The sequence below is a fragment of the Pinus tabuliformis genome, chromosome 6, assembly GCF_031772625.1.
Source record: "Pinus tabuliformis cultivar Carrire ecotype Pingquan chromosome 6, CPIR1, whole genome shotgun sequence".
Classification (NCBI taxonomy): Eukaryota; Viridiplantae; Streptophyta; class Pinopsida; order Pinales; family Pinaceae; genus Pinus; species Pinus tabuliformis.
Genome location: NC_142292.1, coordinates 1772498515 through 1772521691, shown reverse-complemented (window position 1 = coordinate 1772521691; position 23177 = coordinate 1772498515).

The window sequence follows — 23177 nt, the reverse complement described above, 5'->3', positions numbered from 1 at the left end:
TAGAAAAGGCTATGGCTCTCTAGTATGTGCCTTTCTTACTAGTGGAATTGTTACTTCATTATAGCTTAGTTTTTGGCTTGCAATGATCCTTCTTCCAATGTCTTTAAGTCTTCTCTCATATGAGTCACTTTTCACTATGTTCTTATAGCATGTTTCTCTCCATAATTCCAATGCATTCTCTCTAATGATAAACCAATAGGTGGAAATTTCTTTGAACTACCCTCATTTTTGGAATAAAACGTAACTTGAAACTTAGTCTAGCCACAAGCATGAAATGCTCCCATATTCATTACAGTGCTATATCTTGAATGAAGGATAGGTTAAAATGTTGTCTTGATCCCTTATTTCATCTATTTTCTCTCTTAATATTCCATTGATCCTAATCCACCATGGAATTTTTATGATAACTACAAGAAATAATAAATAGAAACAACCATAACCCTAAAAGAGGACCACCTATCATAACCATAGAATAGGACCACTTGTCATTAAATGAATTGTCATAAAATGAACATCAATTAAAGACATTCCTTTGTAATATTGGATTTATGTTTTATAATATTGGATTCTTACTCTATCGGAGGAGAAACAATAAATAGGACCACTTGTCATTAAATGACTTGTCATAAAATGAACATCCATTAATGAAATTTCTTTGTAATATTGGATTTATGTTTTATAATATTGGATTCTTACACTTTTGGAGAAGGAACAATAAATAGAAGTGGTCATAACCATAAAAGAGGACCACCTATCATAAAACAAAAATAAATAAGATTAAAGAAAGTGAACATCCATTAATGGCATTTTTTTGTAATATTGGATTTCTTACTTCAATGTTGGCAACTGTTTTTTGTGTTATTAACTATATATTAAGAAATCAAATAAATTTCAATGAATTATGTTAGAATGAACATCTAATAATGATATTTATGTGTGATATTGGATTTCTGACTCCTTCAACAATTGTTTTTTGTGCTATTAACTATATATTAAGAATTAAAATAAAATATAGTGAATTGTGTTTTAAGAAATAAATAAAAATATTCAACGAATCGTGTTTCATTATAAACATGTTCTACATGGAAGCTACTCCCTGCTGCTTAGTTTAAACATAGATGAATAAAGTAACAAACAAGATTCAGTATTAGTATGTGACATTTTGATAAACCTATAATATGTATATCATTGATAATGGTTTTGAGAAGTTGTCTAAAAGGTTTTCAACTATTTATAAAAAATAGATGTAAATTAGTCATTTATGATTTAAAAGTCTCTCTGTTATTCATTGTTGTCAATATTTAACTATATATGAATATGGTTGTCCATGATAACCGTGGAGGAGCATTGTGTCAATGGTTAACCATTGTTGAGGTGGTTTAAGGATGGATGAATATGGTTGTGTTGTTCCCCATGATTGACCATGATTGAGTTTATTTGGCCATGGTTAATTATGGTCAACCATGGTTGATTATGGATGAGCATGGTTGGCCATGGGTGACTAGGGGCTAATGTGGTTGAGTATAGTTGTTAACGTTTAACTATAGACAAATATGGTTGACAATATTGACTATAGTTGATAATGGTTGAACATTGTTGAGTTTGATTGACCATTATTGAGGTGGATTGACCATTGTATAGTTTGACCATTATTGGGCTTCTTTGACGATCGATGTCAACATGTAACTATAGAAGTATAAGGGTTGACCATGTTGACTATCGTTGATTGTGTTTCTCATGTGAACCATGAATAGCCATGGTTAAATATGATTGAACTTGTTAACCATGTTATACTATAGTTATGACCCCATTGATTTATGCTACATAAATCTCATCAATAAAAGTGAATTGATTATGTTAAGATTTTTGAAAAATCTTTATTTTTGTGCAAAATAGAACCTAATAAAACTTTAAATTTAATTATATTAAATATAAAATATAATAATATCAAAAGTATATTAATATAGCTTTAACACAATAAAAATAAACAATATTATATTATATTACAAATATATTAGTAAAATAAGTTATTAAAATTATATAATTACATTAATTATTATTATATTAATTATTATTATTAAGTCTTTTCTTCACGAAAATATCATTATTAAATTATTATAATATTACTATTATTAAAAATATAATTTATAATAAAAAATAGATGATTAAAATTATATTAAAAATTATTTTGTAAAATTTAAATTATTTGATTGTTGAAACTACATTATCAAACATATTTATGAATTTTGTGTATGAATTACCAAAACTTAAAAAGATGTGACACATTAAAATGTGTTGGACTACAATGAGGGTGTGTACTTTCATAGGGTTAAACAATAAATGGAGACATGATTGCTTAGGAAGCCACCTTGAACGAAATACAACATACATTTATTTTTTGGTATATTTTTTTATTAAATTTGTTCAAAGTAATTGTTGGAATTGTAAGTTCTAATTGTGTCATCTACACTAGTATAGTGCTTCAAAAATGTATTAAAGTATTGAGTATATTTATGTATTTAGAAATTTATTTTAAATAATAAAAAATCATAATCTCTACCAAAATTGTATCTTCAATTTTGACTAAAAAAATCAAAACATTAAATAATTAAACAACTTCTTAAAAATTATGTTAAATTAATTAAATAAATTATTAAAAACTATAATAATTAATTATACTGAATTATTATTTATTATAATTATTTTATAGTGATACTGTTTCACTTTTACATTTTGATTTGTTTTCTCAAAATTAATTAATATATTTTTTTGGTAAAAATTTTTAATTATTTAAAATATATTTTTGACTATTTAAATAAATTCAGCTATCATTTAAATAGATCACTGTAATTAAAAATAAAACTTTCAAGACTCTTACCATATATAAATTTTATAATTTGAATTTATTGTATCACAAAATATCTCCCAAATTTCAAACATAAATGACTAAAAAATTATAAAATAACTTACAACTTTTATAAATAACCAGCGTTACCATGCACGTTAGTCCCTTTCTTTGTTCGGGTAGTGACACACAATTCAAGAGCCACTGATTCGCTGAATTATCCTCGCAATTCGATGTACTCAGCTTCATTAATTATCAAATCACGGTGATGATTAAGACGTGAGACTAATTTTTTAAGTATAAAATAGTGAGTTTTTCGTATAAAATAGTTGCTCTTCTCCATATAGAGGCATATAGTTTAATTAATTTGTATCAATTTTTTTTTCAAGGATTGATAGTTATTAAAAATTTTAATTTTTATTAAAAGAGTAATAATTATTAAAAATTGTAATAGAATAAGATTTTATGAAACGATTATAAGTAAATTATTAGGATTGTAAAGGTTTATTAAATTAGGTAATTAATAATAAAATGTTTAATTTAACAACTAATTAAATTAAAGAAAAGTAAATTAAATTATTTTTAAAAATTAATAAATTTTAATGTGTAATGTTCAATTATAAAAAATTTGCATTCTTTTATATAATTGCTCTCTTTGAGCATTAAAAGATTCCCTGCAACGTGTTGATAATGAACGTGAAATTTGTAGATTGAATGCAAGACATTATCCAAATAATGAGTATTTGTGACATACCTTATTTTATCAGAACCATTTTTAGGAAATACCAGTCAATACAGTCATAGGCCTTAGACAGGTCTACCTTAATCATACAGGCTCTCATTTTCCACGACTTGATAGAATGCATCAGTTCCTGAGCAATCCCAACAACGTCTTGAATCTGTATGCACTCTAGAAACTCAAACTTTTCCTTGGAAATGAACCTCGACAAAATAGGTTTAATTCTACATGCAATCAGTTTGGAAATCAACTTACCGAATTACATAGAGAAATTGGCCTATAGTCCATAAATGTTTCCAGCTGCTCCTTTTTTAGGATCAAAACGATGAATGTCGCATTCACAACTCCAAGATATATCCCTTATTTCATGTTCGTTTTATTTGCTTGATTGGTATTTGATATTAATTAAATTTGATTAAGTGAAGGACCTTGAAGGTACCTTGAATCAGTGACAGACCTGTGGTATTGAGTATATCCTATTACATGTGACCAAATTTGGGGATTTTTGATGTCAGAACTTTTGGGGGATGTTCCGATGTTTCCACCATGTGGTTTTTCAGAATAAATCATAGTGCATATGTGTTGTTGCTAGATGTGTGATTGTTATCCTTATTCCTCTATCAACACTTAATATTTACATAGGCGGTTCTCATTGGTTATTAATCTAGGAATGAGCAGGAGCTCCTAGACGAAGTTGTGCAAAACGTATTGAAAAAAGTTCCAAAAACACCGCTTTTTGTGGCTAAATATCCAACTGGTTTGGATGATAAGCTACAAGAATTTAAAAGTATAGTGTTGTCGCAGTAGGGGCAAGAGCGTGACGTCCAGGCCAACGTTGTGGGAATTGTAGGTGTTGGCGGTATTGGGAAAACCACTTTGGTGAAATAGATCTTCAACCATAGATGCTCTGAGTACGATGGATCCTCTTTTTTATCTGATGTTAGTGAAACTGCAGCTAGAAAATATCTGGTTGATTTGAAAATGAAGCTCATTAAGGACTTGACACACACGGATATTAAAATTGAGATTGTGGACCAAGGTGTGATAATCCTTAAACGTTACTTAGCTTGTTGTAATGCAATGATAGTCTTCGATAATGTAGAGAAGGTCGATCAATTGGATGCATTCTTACCAATTAGGGATGTTCTTACTTCCAATAGCTTGATACTAGTTACCTCTCGAGAAAAGCATGCTCTCCTATGTTCAGAAATAGCAGATTCATCAATTTATAAGCTCACAGGGATGAATAGAGAACACTCCCAAGAGTGTTTCTACTCCTATGCCTTCAATCAGCCACATCCACCACTAGGATTTATAGATCTGGTGGAACGGTTTGTTTGGTCCTGTGATGGATTACCGTTGTCATTCAAAGTGACTGGGGCTCTTCTTTATGGAAGAGATTACACACATTGGAAGGAGTTATTGGATAAATTTCACAAGATAACACCCACTGACATACAGGAATCGTTGAAAATTAGTTATAATTCACTCGGCCAAGAGAACCAGCAAATTTTCTTAGATATGGCCTGCTTTTCTATAGGAGAAGATATGGAGACAACAAAAAGAATATGGGGAGCAGTTTGGCTTTCAAATTTAGAGAGCAAGTGTCTTCTGGAACTGGACAACGAAAATCAGATAAAAATGCATGATTAGGTTAAAGATATGCGAAGATATACCGCGGAAAGATCAATGCCCCGTCGTCTTTGGTGTGGCACGACCAACAATAACAATATTTATAAGTTATTTGAAGAGTCATTGTGGTCTATAAGTGATTCAAACATTCCTCTTTGGTTCGAAATTTTTAAAGTTGTTTTGTTCAACAACGATCTATGTCCTGGATATTATCTATCTTTTATTTTTATGATTGAATAGGTCACAACTGAAGTTCGGGGGATTTCAACGGTTCATCATGTACACGGTTTTCGTTATCGATTCACTGTCTCTTCAGAAATATCATGGTACAAAAGGTGTAGTGAGGAGCTGTTGGGAAACTGTAAGTGGGCACTGTTCAATACAAATCATTATCATGGTTTGCGAATTCTTGCAAGTGAAGATTGTTAAGTAGAAGCTATATTGAGGAGGGTGCAATCACCACATCTCATATGCCTCCGCTGGTATAAATGCCCCTATTCTTCCCTACCTTCTTGGGTTCCCCTAGAAAATTTAAGAGTTTTAGAATTGAAAGGAAGCATATTGAAAACCTTGTGGCAATAGGAATCTTAGGTACGCAATTTTACATGTTTATACTTCTTTTATTTCAATCTCAATTTGTAGATGAGAATCATTTCGAAATATTTCTTACAGTGGAAATGTGTACATTGTAGCCGCCTCTCCAGTTGCAAGAGTTAAACATGTTAAAAAAATAATTTACGAGGGTGGAGGAGCTCATAAATCTGTTGCAGCAGAGTAGGCAAGGGAAACTTCTGTTGCGGAAAGGTAAATATTTAGGCAAGGGAAACTTCTGTTGCGGAAAGGTAAATATTTAGGTTGCAACCAGGATATTGGAACCACACAGGGACTTAATTAATTGCAAGAAATAACTCACGGCAAAACAGAGTAAAACAAATGAGGGTTGCAAAAATTTACTTGTGAAGGCTTAAGACCACATTGCAACATAACATACTTTTGATTATAATATAAAACATAGGCAAATACATTGGCGTGATAAATTTGAGGCTGTTGCTCCAAGTAAAACACAAAAGACTTAAAGCTATTTAGGGTTCACTGGGTTGCGGAGTAAACTTCTGTAAAACTGGGTAAAACTGGTTTTCACACGCCCAACAAAATTTCCTCCATGATTTTCTCCTCACTACCTCACAGATTCTGGCTCCCTAACTTGCCCAACATGCCGAACATTACAAATGAATTTTACTTGCATATTTATTTTAACATACAAATTTGACATTAATTACATGAGAGAGAAAATATTTAATAAGCAACATGGGCGACTTTACTTAGTAAATGGTTTTTTGAACTTGCAAGTGTTGTGGAGTGTGGGCAATAGTCGCGGAATGAATTTTTTCCCATATCTAATTAATAAACTTCATTAAATTCTTTAACCTCTGTGATGTGTTACGGAATGGTTTGCTCTGAAATTCTGTTCTGACTTTTGTCAATCTACCTACAAACAAAATCGCAACCCTGTAGTGGTTGACTACGCAAACATCATGGTTGTTAGTGTGTTTAAGGCAGTAGTTGAGATTATTATTTCCAACAATCCCCCTTAATCGCAACTTCCACCATTGACAATTCCTAGACAATCTCAGAGATAAACAAATTTTTCAAGTGCCAATGGCTTTGTGAAAATATCAGCAAAGTGTTCGTGTGACTTGCAGTGCTGCAACACAATTTCATCATTGTTAATCATCTCTCTAATAAAATGATATTTAGCATCAATATGCTTGGTCCTCTTGTGAAAGACCAAATTCTTTGACAATGCAATTGCAGATGTGTTATCGCAAAAAATAGTTGTCGCTCCCTCTTCGTCGTGGCGGAGATCCCAACTGCCTAACACGTTGCTTTTGTTGCAACGACATATTCAGCTTCTGCTGTTGATAATGAAACTATTGACTACTTTTTGGAATCCCATGAAATGGCTCTAGATCCCAAATGAAAAACATAACCCGACGTGCTCTTTTTGTCATCGACACTTCCCGCCCAATCACTGTCGGTGTAACCAACCAACCTGAAATCATCTGTTGTGGTGTAGAAAACGCCATATTGTTTTGTCCCATTGACATACCTTATAATTCTTTTCGCCGCATGCCAATGTGTCTCCTTGGGTGTCTCCATGAACCTCGACACGAAACCCACTACATACATTATATTCAGCCTAGTGGTAGTCAAATACATCAAGTTGCCTATCATGCTCTTGTATAATGTTGGATTAACATTGTTGTTGCAATCTTATTTGCTCAAAATTCAACTCCATGATAGTTGGAGTTGGTGCGGGCTCGTTGTTATGCATCTTAAACCTCTCCAAAATGTCTTCCACATACTTTTCTTGAGAGATAAAAAAGCCATTTTTTTGTTTGCTTCACTTCTATGCCCAAAAAATACCTTAACAACCACAAGTTAGTCATTTCAAATTCATTCTTCATGACTTGTTTTAAATCAACAATGAGAAAATCATCACTACCTGTAAACATTAAATCATCTACATATAAGACAACAATGAAAATCTTACCATCATTCTCTTTGATGTAGAGAGTAGGCTCACTGTCACATTTGTCGAAACCATTGTCCAACATGTAGGCAACTATCCTACTGTACCATGCACGCGATGCTTGCTTCAGCCCATAAAGAGCTTTCATCAACTGATACACTTTGTCTTCTTGGCCTTCTACATCATAACTAGCGGTTGTACAACATACACTTCCTCTTTTAGCACTCCATTCAAGAATGCTGACTTTACATCCATTTGATACACTTTCCATTTATGTTGCGCGGAAATCGCCACAACTGTATGCACCGTCTCCATCCTCGTGACTGGTGTGAAGGTTTCCTCATAATCTCTTCCATGTTGCTGCTTGTATCCTTTGACAAGTAGCCTTGCTTTGTGCCTTTCAATCTTTCCATCAATGTTGCATTTGGAGTTATAGACCCACTTCACTCCAATGACTTGTTTTCCTTGCGGCAAGTCCACTAACTCCCATGTGTCGTTCCTTTCTATTTTTTCCATTTCTTCCTCTATTGCTGCAACCCACTTTTCATCTTTGATTGCATCTTCAAAGTGGATTGGGTCATCTACATGACAAAATAAAGCAACTAATGAATTCAAACTAGTCTTGCTATCAATTTCATCTTTCTCATAGATTTAATTTAAATTTCTAAATTTTGATTTTCTTGTGCTTGCCGAAGATGGGCTTGACATGTCACTTGGTGTTACGCTTTGTGGCATGCTTGGAGAAGCACTTTCTTGACTGCGTGATGTTGTCCTATTATTTGTTGATGGTGTTGTTTGTTCCCTGTTTTGTTGAGCTTGAATAGGAGTAGAGGGAGGCACTATTGAGGAATTGCTTGTTTCTGTAAATTCCTCTTTGTCCTCATGTGGTATACATGCTTTCACATTCACTGTGTTCTCTAAACTTCCATCCCATGCTTCCTCTTCTATGAACTGCACATCTCTACTAATTATGACTTTCTTGGTTGATGGATTGTAGAGCTTGTATGCCTTGGATTCATCATTGTATCCAAAAAATATACATTTCTGCCCCTTGCTGTCCAACTTCTTCCTCAACTCATCCAAGACATGGGCATATGCCACACAACCAAAAACTCTCATGTGAGTAACACTATTCTTTCTTCCACTCCATGCCTCTTTAGGAACTACATTCTGGATGCTTTTGGTTCGACATCTATTCAAGATATATGTTGCACAAGCGATAGCTTCATTCCAATAATCATTTGACAAATGCTTTGCCTTCAACATACTCCTTGCCATTTCCATAATGGTCTTATTCTTCCTTTTCGCCACACCATTTTGATGAGGTGTATATCTTGTTGTAATTGTTTGTGAATTCCATGCTCCTTGAAAAATTGAAGGAAGTCATTTGAGATGTATTCTCCACCTATGTTAGTCCTAAGGACTTTGATGTAGTGTCCACTTTGCTTCTCAACAAGAGCCTTGTATTGACGAAAGCGCTGAAACACTTCACTTTTATGTTTTAGGAGATAGACCCATGTCTTCCTTGTGTAGTCACCTATGAAGATCAATACATAGTGGCTGCCACCAATTGATGGTGTCTACATTGGTCCACATAAATCTGAATGGAAAATCTCCAAAGGTGCCTTTGCCCTTATTGAATTTCATGCTGGAAATGTCTCCCTATGTTGCTTGTTCAAGATACATCCTTCACATAGGCTGTCTGTTTTTTCTATGAGTGGCAAACCCTTCACCATGCCTTTCCTATGCAGCAAATTCAAACCTCCAAAGTTCAAATGTCCAAATCTCAAATGCCATAACCAGTTTTCATCTTTGACCTATGTTTGAAAGTTCACTTGTGTGACAGCTGCCTCTTTTCTTCCATCCTCTTGTGAGTTCACTGATAGTTGTGCTTGTGCACCTTCTTTCAAATCTGATCTTATCTTTAGGGGAAACATTCTATTGTTTGTCATCTCAACCTTTGCAATCAATTGTTCGCTTAGAGGCCTATCCAAAATTGTGCACTCAACATTTTTTTTTAAACATTGTAGCCTTTTTGCATGAGATGTCCAATGCTTATGAGGTTATGCTTCAGACTGGGGACAAAGTAAACATCTGAGATGTATTTCTTTTCCCCCTTCTTTGTTAGGATATTAACTCTTCTTTTTCCCATGACAGAGACTTTGCTATCAGTCCCTAATGTCACTTCAGATTTCACACTTTCATCTAGATTGGAAAACATTTCTATGTTCCCTAACATGTGGTTGCTACACCCTGAATCTAGATACCATATATCACTTTGTTTTTCTTGTGCTACATTACAAGCTAAAAACATGTTGTCATGGTTTTGATTTTCTTTTTTGAAATTCACACTTGGCTTGTTACTAATGTCATATTGCTTCTTTCTACATTCATTTGCATAATGTCCATACTTCTTACAATAATGACATTGAACTTGAGATTTACGATACATATGACCTTGTGCTTGATTTTGGCTTGGGCCTTGACTTGGATTTTGATCGCTGCCTCTTCAACTTGAGCTTGAAGGGTTTCTTCTTCCACCTCTATGTGGGCTTCTTCCTCTTCCTCTAGCATATGATCTTCCTTTGCCTCTACCTTGACCAAATGAAACTTGTATCTTGAAGGCATGCTCCAATGAAGAGTTTGTTGCTCTATTCAATCTATGTTCATGAGAAATCAATGATGCATTAAGCTCATCCACTCAGAACTACGATAGATCATTTGTCTCTTCTATGGCCTCAAACCTTGCTGGCAAACTTCTCAAAACTTTCTCAACTATTATCCTTTTCTCAAGTGTCTCACCATGAGACCTGATTTGAGTAACCAACCCACTTACATGTGTAAAAAACGAGTCTATATTATTAGACTTTTTCATACAAAGTGTTTCAAAATCTCTCCTCAACATTTGGAGCTTTGTTGTCTTGACTTTTTCCTTGCCTTGGTAGGTTGTTGAGAGGGTGTCCCATGCTTGCTTGGATTTCGTTGCTGCTACAGCCCTTGGGAAAATACTTTCATGAGCTGCTTGAAAAATATAGAACAGGGCTTTTGAATCCTTCTTCCTGTTGTCCCTTAACAAATCTCTTTCTATTTGAGACAAGGCATTGCATCTCCATCAAATCCGAAATGACTTGAGACGAAAACAAGCCCTTCATTGTAATAGACCAATAATCATAATTTTTGCCATTAAACTGAGGTATCTGAGGATTAGTCAATCTTGTGCTTGATGTTCCCATTTCTGAGTGTAAAAAATCTTTCTACTTGCCGGTAAATTTGCTCCAAAGGAAAAAAACAATCTGCCCTCAAAACAATTTTAAATTGCTAGTAAAAACACTTGTTTTTACACTAACAATATTTAACCTGCCCTTTGATACCATGTTAGAAAAATAATTTACGAGGCGAGAGGAGCTCAGAAATCGGTTGTTGCATAGTAGGCAAGGTCAACTTCAATTGCGGAAAGGTAAATCTTTATGTTGAGGGGTGAGGATATCGGAACCACACAAGGACTTAAATTGCAGAAAGGTAAATCTTTATGTTGCGGGGTGAAGATATCACAACCACACAAGGACTTAATTAAACGAAGGAAATAACTCACAGAAAAACAGAGTAAAACAAATGAGGGTTGCCAAAATTTACTTGTGAAGGCTTAAAACCACATCGCAACATAACATACTTTTGATTATAATATAAAACATAAGAAAATACATTGGCGTGATAAATTGGAGGCTGCTGCTCCAAGTAAAATACAAAAGACTTACTGTGATTTAAGCTTCATTGGGTTCGGAGTAAACTTCTGTAAAACTCCGTAAAACTGGTTTTCCCGCACCAACCAAAATTTCCTCCACGATTTTCTCCTCACTACCTCACACTCCCTAACTTGTCCAACATGCCCAACATGCACAACATTACAAATGACTTTTACTTGCATATTTATCTTAACATACAAATTTGACATTAATTACATGACAGCCAAGGCAACATAGGCGACTTTACTTAGTAAATGGTTTTATGAACTTGCAGGGGTTGTGAAGTGTGGACAACAGCGACGGAATGAATGTTTGCCCATATCTAATTAATAAACTTCATTAAATGCTTTAACCTTTGTGATGTGCTGCGAAATGGTTCGCTCTGAACTTCTATTCTGACTTTTGACATTCTGCCTGGAGTGGTTGCAGGGCTTTGGATGTAATAAACTCAAGACCATACAAGGGTGGTAACACCTCACAAAGCTTGAAATACTATTTGTCGCTGATCTCGCTGAGATAGACGAGTTGCCAGCTTTGGAAAATTTATGGTCTTTGACTGTTAATCGATGTCCCAAGTTCAAGTGCATGCAAAGGTTGGAGCAGCTCAGAACGCAGCGAAAATTCTCTGTTGCAAAATGCCATGAGATAGAAGAGCTGCGAGGTGTGGAACATTTAATGTCCTTACGAAGACTTAGTGTAAGGTACTGTCCCAAACTGCAGTGGCGCGGGAGAGCACTGGAGTAGTTGCGGCAACGATTGAAGGAAGAATTGAGATATGTAAAAGAAAGCAAAATGAAGAGGCTGGGGTCTGCTATTTCTGGAGCGAGAGTGTGTGACGGGGATAGTAAAACCAAAAAAATCAAGACCATTGTATATTTTAATATTTTATGTTAAGGCTTATTGCATTTCTCTCTTTGTTTTCGTGACCTTGCTCTTGGTTGGTATTAAGTGCCTTAGTATTGGGTTCATTTGTTGTTAGATTTTATTTATTCCATGGAACTCACGTTGTTGATAATTAGAACTCTTCGTGGTTGTCACGGTAAGAGGTGTTATTTTTAATAATAATAATTTATAGTATTTTTTAATAATTACAATAAGTGTTTTTATAATTTTAATTTAATTATGGGTTATTGTGAAGAGGATGTTAGAGATTTAATTTTTATAAAATATGTTAGAATATTAATAGTAATATTCATAGATTAAGAATTAAGTTTTTATCTCTAAATTAGTTATGTTAATTTAATTGATTTAGCTCAAATTAACTAATTAAAAAAATATCAAGAAATATTTGGGCATGGTATTGATAAACTATGGTATTGTAAAAAATACTATTTACAAGTTAAGAATTTCCATGATTAAGAATATTGTTACATGTATTTTAAAATGATTATAGGTTTAATTCATATATTGATTATTTTTATAATTAATAATACATAGTTTAAAATAAAACTATAATGAAATTTATTTTTATAAATTAAATATTTTTTTGGCAAAATGTGTTGATTTTTATTATGGATTGATGTTTATTTGTATTTACCAAACATTTAATTCATATGGCTAATTTGTAGATTTAATGATTAAAAACATATCTTTTTACAAAAAAAATATTTTTACTAAAAAAAATTGAGTTCAAGTTTGAAGAGAAACATATTTTAATAAGCAAATCTTTACCTAAAATTATTTTTATTTTAAAATTTTATTTTATTTTATTTCTACAAAAGACATTATATAAGCCTGTGCTCATGCCAAATTTTAAAAAAGAAAATAGTTTATTTTTTAATGAAAAATATTTATTTATTAATGATAATGTGAATGAACGTTAGTTTAAGCACAAGAAACTAGTTTATTATTTAATTGAAAATTATTTTCTCATTAATAAGTTTAGTATTTTGCAACTTAATGTAATCAAATGAAATAAGTTATTTTTTTGTAATTTGGCAGGACTAAATCTATGATTTCACATCAACGAGTGTTTTAACAAAGCACCTCTCTAAAACCCCATGGACATCAAATGAAAAAGTTAAAAATTATTAAAATGAAGAAATTTTGTTAGATCTAAGACTCTTGCAATCCACCAATTTAGAAAAAAGTCTTCCGCATTAATCACATCATAAGGATTGGGTCTAATATAAATTTGATGAAAAATTTTAACTCAATTTTAATAAAAATTGTGATTTTTTTTTTATCCAATAATATTTCATTTATTTTCAAACCAATTCAAAATATTGTTTAGATAATCTTCGGCAAAATCACATAACCAATTTTTTGTCGACGCGTGTCGAACCAACCAGTGTGGTTCATCGTCAGGACAAGTTGAAGAACCAAATAGAGTGTGCAGATACTCCTATAATGCTAACGGCTAATTTTGACCTAATGATCCTGGTCAAACCACTAAAATAGTTAATTAATATTTCTCCAAATAGGTAAATAAAGGAATTAGTTAATTAAAAAATAGATATATTATTATTATTATCTCAAATATTAAGAGAATTCATAGTATAATATTAATATTTTAATTATAATGGTCATTAATAAATTATATATATTAAATAATCTATATTTAATATTATTCCAATATAATTTAAATACAAGTAAAAAGTTAATCAATTATTTTTAGAATATAGTTACCTAGATAATTGTGTAATAATTATTCAATGGTCCTTGGTAAGTTAGATCTTCATTATTTTGTTTTTTAGAGTATATCATATTTATTATTTAAATATAATGGTCCATTAAGATAATAAGTTATATAAAATAATATATGTTTATTAAATAATCTATATCTACTTAATAATTTATAATTCCAAACAAATGCTAAATCAATATTATTCCTAGAATTTAGTCACATTAGGTAAATACCATAATATAGGGTTGTTAAAGCCAAGTTTATTAATAATAGAATAACTAATATTATTGGTATATCATAATTTATCCTATAAACCTAATGGTCAAATAATCAATATTTATTAATTCCAATAAAATATTAAAGGTAACTAAGACCTTAGGTAAATATATTATTACTTACAAGATAAATTACATACATGATGCATAGTCTTTCCCGCATGCTCGAGGACTTAGTCCTCCCATGTCTTAAGTCAGCCGAATGCTCGCTAATCATGGCATTTATCTTATAAGTAATAATATATTTACCTAAGGTCATAGTTACCTTTAATATTTTATTGGAATTAATAAATATTGATTATTTGACCATTAGGTTTATAGGATAAATTATGATATACCAATAATATTAGTTATTCTATTATTAATAAACTTGGCTTTAACAACCCTATATTATGGTATTTACCTAATGTGACTAAATTCTAGGAATAATATTGATTTAACATTTGTTTGGAATTATAAATTATTAAGTAGATATAGATTATTTAATAAACATATATTATTTTATATAACTTATTATCTTAATGGACCATTATATTTAAATAATAAATATGATATACTCTAAAAAACAAAATAATGAAGATCTAACTTACCAAGGACCATTGAATAATTATTACACAATTATCTAGGTAACTATATTCTAAAAATAATTGATTAACTTTTTACTTGTATTTAAATTATATTGGAATAATATTAAATATAGATTATTTAATATATATAATTTATTAATGACCATTATAATTAAAATATTAATATTATACTATGAATTCTCTTAATATTTGAGATAATAATAATAATATATCTATTTTTTAATTAACTAATTCCTTTATTTACCTATTTGGAGAAATATTAATTAACTATTTTAGTGGTTTGACCGGGATCATTAGGTCAAAATTAGCCGTTAGCATTATAGTTGTTGGAGTCTCTGCACACTCTATTTAATCAAGCTAAGCCGGATTGGTTCTTCAACTTGTTCTGACGATGAACAACACTGGTTGGTTCGAAACGCGTCGACAAAAGATTGGTTATGTGATTTTGCCGAAGATTATCTAAACAATGTTATGGATCACAGAAGTCTAAACTCCTTCACAATTCAAAATATTCAAAAATAATTCTTTAATTAAATTTTAATATCTCTTTCACTTTTTTTTATAGCATTAAAATATTATGTTAAACATAATTTTATTTACAATATATAAAATTTATTAAAAATAAATAAATGAGTTTTATTTCCATAATTTTATTTACAATATATAGAATTTATTAAAAAAAATAAATGAGTTCTATTTCCATACAATTCCATGGATAGAAAGACAAATAGCATGCCTTTTGGAAATGAAAGCATTTGAAAAGTAATTATCATATTATGCATTGAATAAACAATTTTTTGAGATTCATATTCTAATATGGAATTGAGCCTTATAATATGTATATGTTATTTTAGATATAAATGTTAAGCTAAATTGACAAATGTAATATACTGGTGTAGAAATTAAGAGTAGATGAAGCAAAGAAGTAAAATTATTGTTAAAATGGAATAATTATATATATGTATATGTATATGTATATGTAGGTTTTAGTTAAGTTAGAAAAAGCATGATAAATACTCAATATGATTAATTACACTTTGTTTAAAGATAATTATTCAATTATAATTATTAAAAAGAGGGATTAAATTGTGTGTTTTTAAAAAGAAAAGAGATTTAAATCCTCTCAAAATGAAGCACATGTGAATAGATAATGTTGTCTAAAAAAGTTTTATGTATATAATGGTGTTAATTATTTTTCAAATAACTAGTTTTAAAGAAAAAAAACAATTGAAAAAGGAGTATACATGGACTAGGATTTGAACTAGTGAGTTTTGAGAATGGAGTGCCCTAACAATACACCCATTCATTGTCAATTCAAAGTTCTATGGATCTTATTTTTCCTCTTTGAATTTTATTGTTTTTTTAATTTTTTGTTCTTTTATTATTGTTTCCAATTTAGTAGTCATGATTTTATCCAACAATAAATTGATATAAACATAAAATTTGAATATATTACAAAAATAAAAATATATTTATTTGATATTATAAATGAACAAATAGGTAAATATTTATATAACTAACTCAAAATAATGATCAAAGTGATTGGAATAGTGTTGGTCATTGATAGGGACTAATAATAACAAAGGAGACATAAAGATTGTGATTTCATATATAAAGTGATGAATTATTAAGAAATTAATAATAATTTCTTTGTTTTTCAATTGTTTAAACTAGTTATTTTTCTATTAGTTGATATCAAAGTTGTAAATGTGTTAGAAAACTTGCACAGATGAATCTAGCTAATAAATGTTCAACACACAGCTCTGCAGAGCAAAAACACTAAAAGAATCGAAAGAACAAAAAATAATGGTTGATTCGGAAAATAGGTTACAATGCTAATGATATAGCATTACTGGGTGAAGATCCCAACGTAATGTGTCATAGTGGTGATCAAAGAGAGTAATCAACACCTACAGCAAGTTCCGGAGAGAACTAGCCAATTGCGGAGTGAAAGGAGGAGCAAATTAGGGAGTAAATCATGTAGAAGAAGTAGCCAATTGTGGAGTGAAAGGAGGAGAAAATCAGGGAGTAAATAAATGTAGAAAGGATCTTGCATGTAGTCCCATGCTCTAACTAAGTGATCTGCCAGTAATGAAGGTCTTAGGTGTGTACTACCTCCAACACCCCCCCTGAACACCACTATGGGGAAAAATGGAAAATAGGCCTTGGCAACTAAGGCCAAAGGTCATCCAAAATACAGTGCAACTTGCACTAAAATTGAGGAAAGATGGAAAACCTCGTGGGAAACCAACCACCCCCCCTCAAAATACAATGTAATCAAAAGAAAAGAGGAAGAAAATATAGTTGCTAAGCAATTTTGTCCTTCACTCCAAGACAATCGCGCAGAGAGTGAAACTTCTTCTCAGTGAATGTCTTGGTGAAGATGTCTGCAGTCTGTTCTGCTGAAGGAAAAACTGCAAATCAATGACCCGATCATGTACTAAGTCTTTGATGTAGTGCATATGGATCTCTATGTGCTTCGTCCGCTGCTACTGTACTGGATCCCTGCAAAATTTCAGAGTGCTCTAGTTGTCACATCAGATGACAGTGGGTTGGTGGAACTAGACACCCAACTCAGTGAGGAAGTGTTGTAGCCACAGAGCCTGAATGGTGATGTTGATTGCTCCTCTATAGTCGGCCTCAGCTGAAGAGAGAGCAATAGCAGTCTGGTTCTTTCTCGACCAACAAATAGGGCCAAACCCTAGACTGAGTGAATATCCGGAGGTGGACTTGTGATCAATGTTGTCACCCGCCCAATTAGAATCTATGAAGCCAAGGAGATTTAATGTAGTGCCTTCTGGATAGTGAATCTCAAAGGTGATGGTGCCCTGCACATATCAGAGGATGCGCTCGGCAACATTCCAGTGTAGCTCATGCGGATCCTGCATGTATCTAGAAACTGCCCCTACTGCATATGAGAGATCTGGTCTAGAGTGGGTGAGGTACAGTAAGCTCCCCACTAGCTGTTGGTAGAGAGTACTGTCAACTAATGGAGTGTCATCTCCATCCTCAAGATGGACCCCAGACAGAAAAGGAGTCGGTGTTGGCTTGTAGTCAATCATGTGAAATCTCTCGAGGAGATCCCGTGCATACTTAGCCTGAGAGAGTTTAATGTCTGTGGCATCCTGGCTGATCTCAAGACCAAGAAAGAAGTGTAATGGACCCATGTCCATCATCAAGAACATATCATGCAAGGCCCTCTTAACTGCAACAATGGCTGAAGCCGAGTTGCCAGTGATCAGGACATCATCCACATACAAAACTAAGATAATAAGAGAATCATGTGTCCTGAGCATGTAAACATTAGGATCAGACTTACATCTTTCAAAGTTTTGTGATAAGAGAAAAGAATCGATCTTCACATACCAAGCTCTCGGGGCCTGCTTAAGGTCGTAGAGAGACTTCTTCAGTCTGTAGACCAAATGTGAATCTTGAATGAAACCATGTGGCTGCTCCATGTAGATCTCCTCAGATAGGTCTCCGTGAAGAAAGACATTCTTCACATCCATCGGATGTACTTCCCACCCCTGGGTAGCCACAATGGCAAGTGCAAGGCATATGGAATCCATCTTTGCTACAGGAGCAAAGGTCTCATCATAATCAATGCCATGCACTTGCTGGAAGCCTTTGGCTACTAGCCTGGCTTTCTATTTGGTGATTTGCCCATCTGTAGCACTCTTGGTCCTATAGATCCATTTTCATTGGACACGTTTCCTTCTTGAAGGAAGGGGGACTAGATCGCAAGTCTGGTTCTCGAGGAGGGAGTTATATTCCTCCTCCATGGCGGACTCCCAAGAGGGATGCCCAACAACCTCAACATAAGACTGCAGATCAGAATACTGAACCAAATGACAATGTTGGGATGGTGTTGGTTCAGTGGCAGTGAGGGCAAGAGGAGGCTCAATAAACTCTGAGCTAGTCCTCCGCAATCAGAATTATCCCCCACAAGACCATTTCTAGCAGCTAGGTGGTCTTGTGCATATATCTCAATTAAGCTCCTTGTTCTCTGATTTATGACAGGGGAAGTTGATTCACTGCTAGAAGCATGATCTGGGCTTCGATGTGGATCATCATATGCATGCACTAGATTTGTATCTGAAGACTCTGTCTCTACATCTGCATGCTCTACCTCGGCATCTACATGCTCTGTATTTGCATCTGAGTGTACTGAGTCATCATCTCGGACATGAGGTAGATAAAAGGTGTTTGCATGTGGGAATTGAGGTGCATGCAAGAGACTTTCCTCAAATTTGACACTTCGCTCAATGATGAGCTTGTTTGTAGAGGAAATCCGGATTTGGTATTGTTAGTGCTGCTGTGTAAAGAATAAGAAAATGGATTCAAACACTCTCAAATGCTGCGAACACAATTATAATCATGCCAAGGGATCCCTGGTTGCTATTAAAATTTTCAAATCATGGAGAAAAGTCTTCCACCGATCGAAAAAATTGCAAGGGGAAGGCCCTTTGGAGGGCAGAAATACACTATCAGAAGGCAGAAATACCCCAGAAACCATGTAGAAATCAAAGTTGCAGGCATAAAGAACCAAATTAATCTCAACCGTTGTGTTAACACCCAGGTTGTTCCCTTTGACTCCCAAGGGAATACGGCCGGGGTAACCACTAGCCAAGCTTTGGATTATAGGTCCTACCCTACCTGTAATCAAAGAGGGTTCTCTCTTTAAGTTTTAGCTTTGTTTTGTAAATATTTTAGGCTAGTTATGGGTTTAGTTTTCTGTTTAAAGTTTTGGTTGTGAACTGTTGTTGTGAGAAGGGCATGAAATGTTTGGGAGATGTTAGTCCATTGGGCATATGGAGTCAGAGATTTGGGACAGTCCTGGTGCCTGTAATGGAGAAAGTTTTACTGCAAGGCTAGATGACTATTCTTGATATAAATTCTGATTAGTGAGTGAAATAGTGGAAGATGGAATTACAGACAGTGTGATAACAATTAGAACAACAATTTCTACTTAGTAGCATACATGAATTACTAAATAGAAACTGTGAACGATTCAGAGTCTATTGGAGCAGTTAAGAATTCCAATTTAAATAGTTGAGCCTATAGAAAACATTTATAACAAAGACAGATTGAAATAAGGGTGTCTCCATGGACAAATCCTGAGCTATTCTTTTTCTTTCTTCCTAAGTTTAGATTTAACATATGAAAGATATGAGTTAAACTGATAATAAACATGAAAAGAGATAGAGAAAACTTATTATATCAAGACACAGCACTAGAATCATGCAGCATTCAGTAGTTCCAAGACAGCAAGCATCAGTAAGACCAATTTCTGCAAACCCCAAAGCTTTTCCGTATTATTTCTCCAGAGATTACAACCGAGTTCTCTTTCTTCAACAACAGAAGTAAAACAACAACCCCAAATGAACTACGTGGGGGAGATTTTATACAAAAATATCAAGTAAAATATCTAGAGTGATAGTTATTGAGTAATAACTATCTCTACCAACTTTGTACAGTGAAGTTATTACAAAATTTAAAGCCTGTAGTAAAGGTACATAATAGTTGTTTGCTGTTAGTCGGTTTGTGATGACTTTTGGGCCCAAGGGCCGGCTGCGTTAATTCTTGGATGGCTTCTGCTGACAACGGCTGTTGTAGATGACACATTGTGGCTTTGATGCCTTTGGGATGCTGACCTGTAATCTTTGACCTGTGGTTGCTGATCTGTGACTTCTTTATTGATTTTGTGCTTGCTGTAAAATGCATTTGATTAAATTATTTTATCAAATCACAGCAAAGTCCTTATCATGTCTATCCACCACTGATCAGTGGGCATCTGATGCCTTCGCATCTTGAGGAGTGTCTCATCTACATCTGTATATTTGTAGTAATTAGGGGGGACTTCAAACAGATGATTGATTTCATGTTCTATATAAAATAGATTTTCTAGTTTATCATACAGCTCTTGTCCTGTGAGCGGCCCAGTTCCTTCCGAAGTGCTAGATGAGGTAGTCAACTGATCAGTGATGTAGTTGTTGACTCTTTTTGCATATTGCTCATGAGAAGATAGCCTTCCTACGCTGTTTAGTAAACTGGGGAGTCCCCTGTCATATAATGCTGTGATCTTGGCCCCAAAAGTATTCACCTCTGCTTGAATATCCTGACATTTTCTTTCTAGTGCCTGTACATAGTTTCTGAGGGTGAGTACCCTTTTGATCAACAAAATTGTATCAGTTCTATCTCTGATACCCAGGTTTGCTAACTGTATGCCAGTTTTTTTGTTCAACACATTGATCATTCTGGTAGCTACATCTGGCATACTTCCTAGAGAAGCTCTGGCTTTTTGACTTTCTGCATAAACCTTGCCCAGCAAATCCATTTGCTCATGGATGGTCTCTATATATTTCCATTGGTCTGTGATTGATTGACCAATCTTTAACCATATGATTTTCTTGAGCTCTGTTATTGCTTTGCCCATGTTCATCTATTTCTCTAGCTCTTTGATTTTTCTTTCCAAGGTCCTTACTTCCCTTGTCTTTTCTGCCACCTGTTGCTTGGATTTATCATGTTTCTCATTAAGTGTGACCAATTTCTCCTTGGCTTCATTTAGCTCTGCCATTTGGGATTCTAAGACTTGAATCTCATTCATCAACTTCTGCATGTCCAGGCTTGGAACCTGCTCTGTTGTTGGTGCTCGTGCTGATGTTGATGGAGCTGTCTCAACTGTCTGTACTGTAGGAGGAATGACAATCTGAGGGGGTTCCTCAAGCTCGATTACTTGCTGAGGGGGCTGAGATGTTTGGCCTCCTTCTTTCTGTTGTAGGGCTGCCTGCAGTGCAGCCTCTGTTTCTACCAATTTTCCCTCTGTCTGGGCAAGTTGTTTATGGAGTGATACCAGCATGGATGCTACATCTTGGTCCTGCCTTTGTTGGGCAACCTCTTCTGTTTGAGGGTGAAGGGTTGCTGGGATCTTCATCGTCTTTCTTAAGGCTGCAATGTCTGAATCCCTTATCTTTAGCAGCTCCTTTATAGCTTTAGGGTCCTTTAGATCATGCCCAAGCTCTATGATTATATCCTCCAAAGACCTTATCTTGTTGTCTTTAGCCTGGGAGGATGCCTTTTCTAACTCCAATTGTGCAGTGGTATTATTCAAAGAATTCTGCAATCTATAATTTACCAATGTTTTATCTGCTAGAGTAGCATACACCATCTCACCCGTTTGTTTATGCAATTCAATTTGGTCCATTGGGTGGATGTGCTTGGACAAGATTTCCAGGTTTGTTCTTATATAATCAGCCGCAGACTGTGGCTGCAACGCTGTGGGCATGAAATGGCTCATTATCATTTTGCCCTCTTGCACATCATATGCAGACATCAACCTCTGCTGGTTTGTAGGAGCCATTTTCAACAAGAGATTATATAGTTGTAACCTTACTGGCTCATTTCTGGTCTTGATGTCTATGAATTGTTTCTTTATGCTAGACTCACCCTTTCTTCGTTGCTCTGAGGAGCTGACCTCTCCTCCAAGTATTCTTTGCTGCTCTTGTTGTAGTGAGCTAGCTGATACCTCTGTGCTAGGGGGACCCATCTGTGTTTGACCAAAAGGCATCTCTTCCTCTGAAAAAGGATTGAGCCTTTGTCTCTTTTCCCCTTGCTTTGATGTTGCGGTGCTAAGGGGAGTCTGTTCCTCTCTATATCTTTTCTTACCCCTCTCTTCATTGATAGGGGTTTGGAGCACCGAAGTCTCCACTGTAGCATTATGTACTGGGGCCTCCTTTTCTTGCATTTGCTCATCATTAGGACCAGGAGCCTCTGCCATTTCTTCCTGCTGTTCAGGATGATTTTCAGGCTGTTCTTCTTGGTCTTCTGGCTCTTTTTCTTGGGTTGATCGCTGCTCTTCAGGGGCCTTTTTTTGTTCTGTTTCCTTGCCTGTATCCTTGGCTGAAGTCTCTGCTGTAATTGGGGCTCGTACTGCCTTTTGTGGAGCTGTGGATGATGAGCCAGCTGTTCCCACTTGAGTGCCTGGAAGAGAAAATACCTGTGAACAAAGCTCTAAGTCAGCCAACTTTTGGAGATTTCTTATTCCTCTTTGAGCTAATTCTTCTTGTGTAGTAGCCTCTTCTAAGGTGCCTTCCTTCCATTCTAGTTGATTTGCATATTTTTCTATGTGAGGCAACCTTATGTGATCATAACTGGCCAGCCTATATCTGACCCTTCTTAAGCTTATGAAATGATTGGG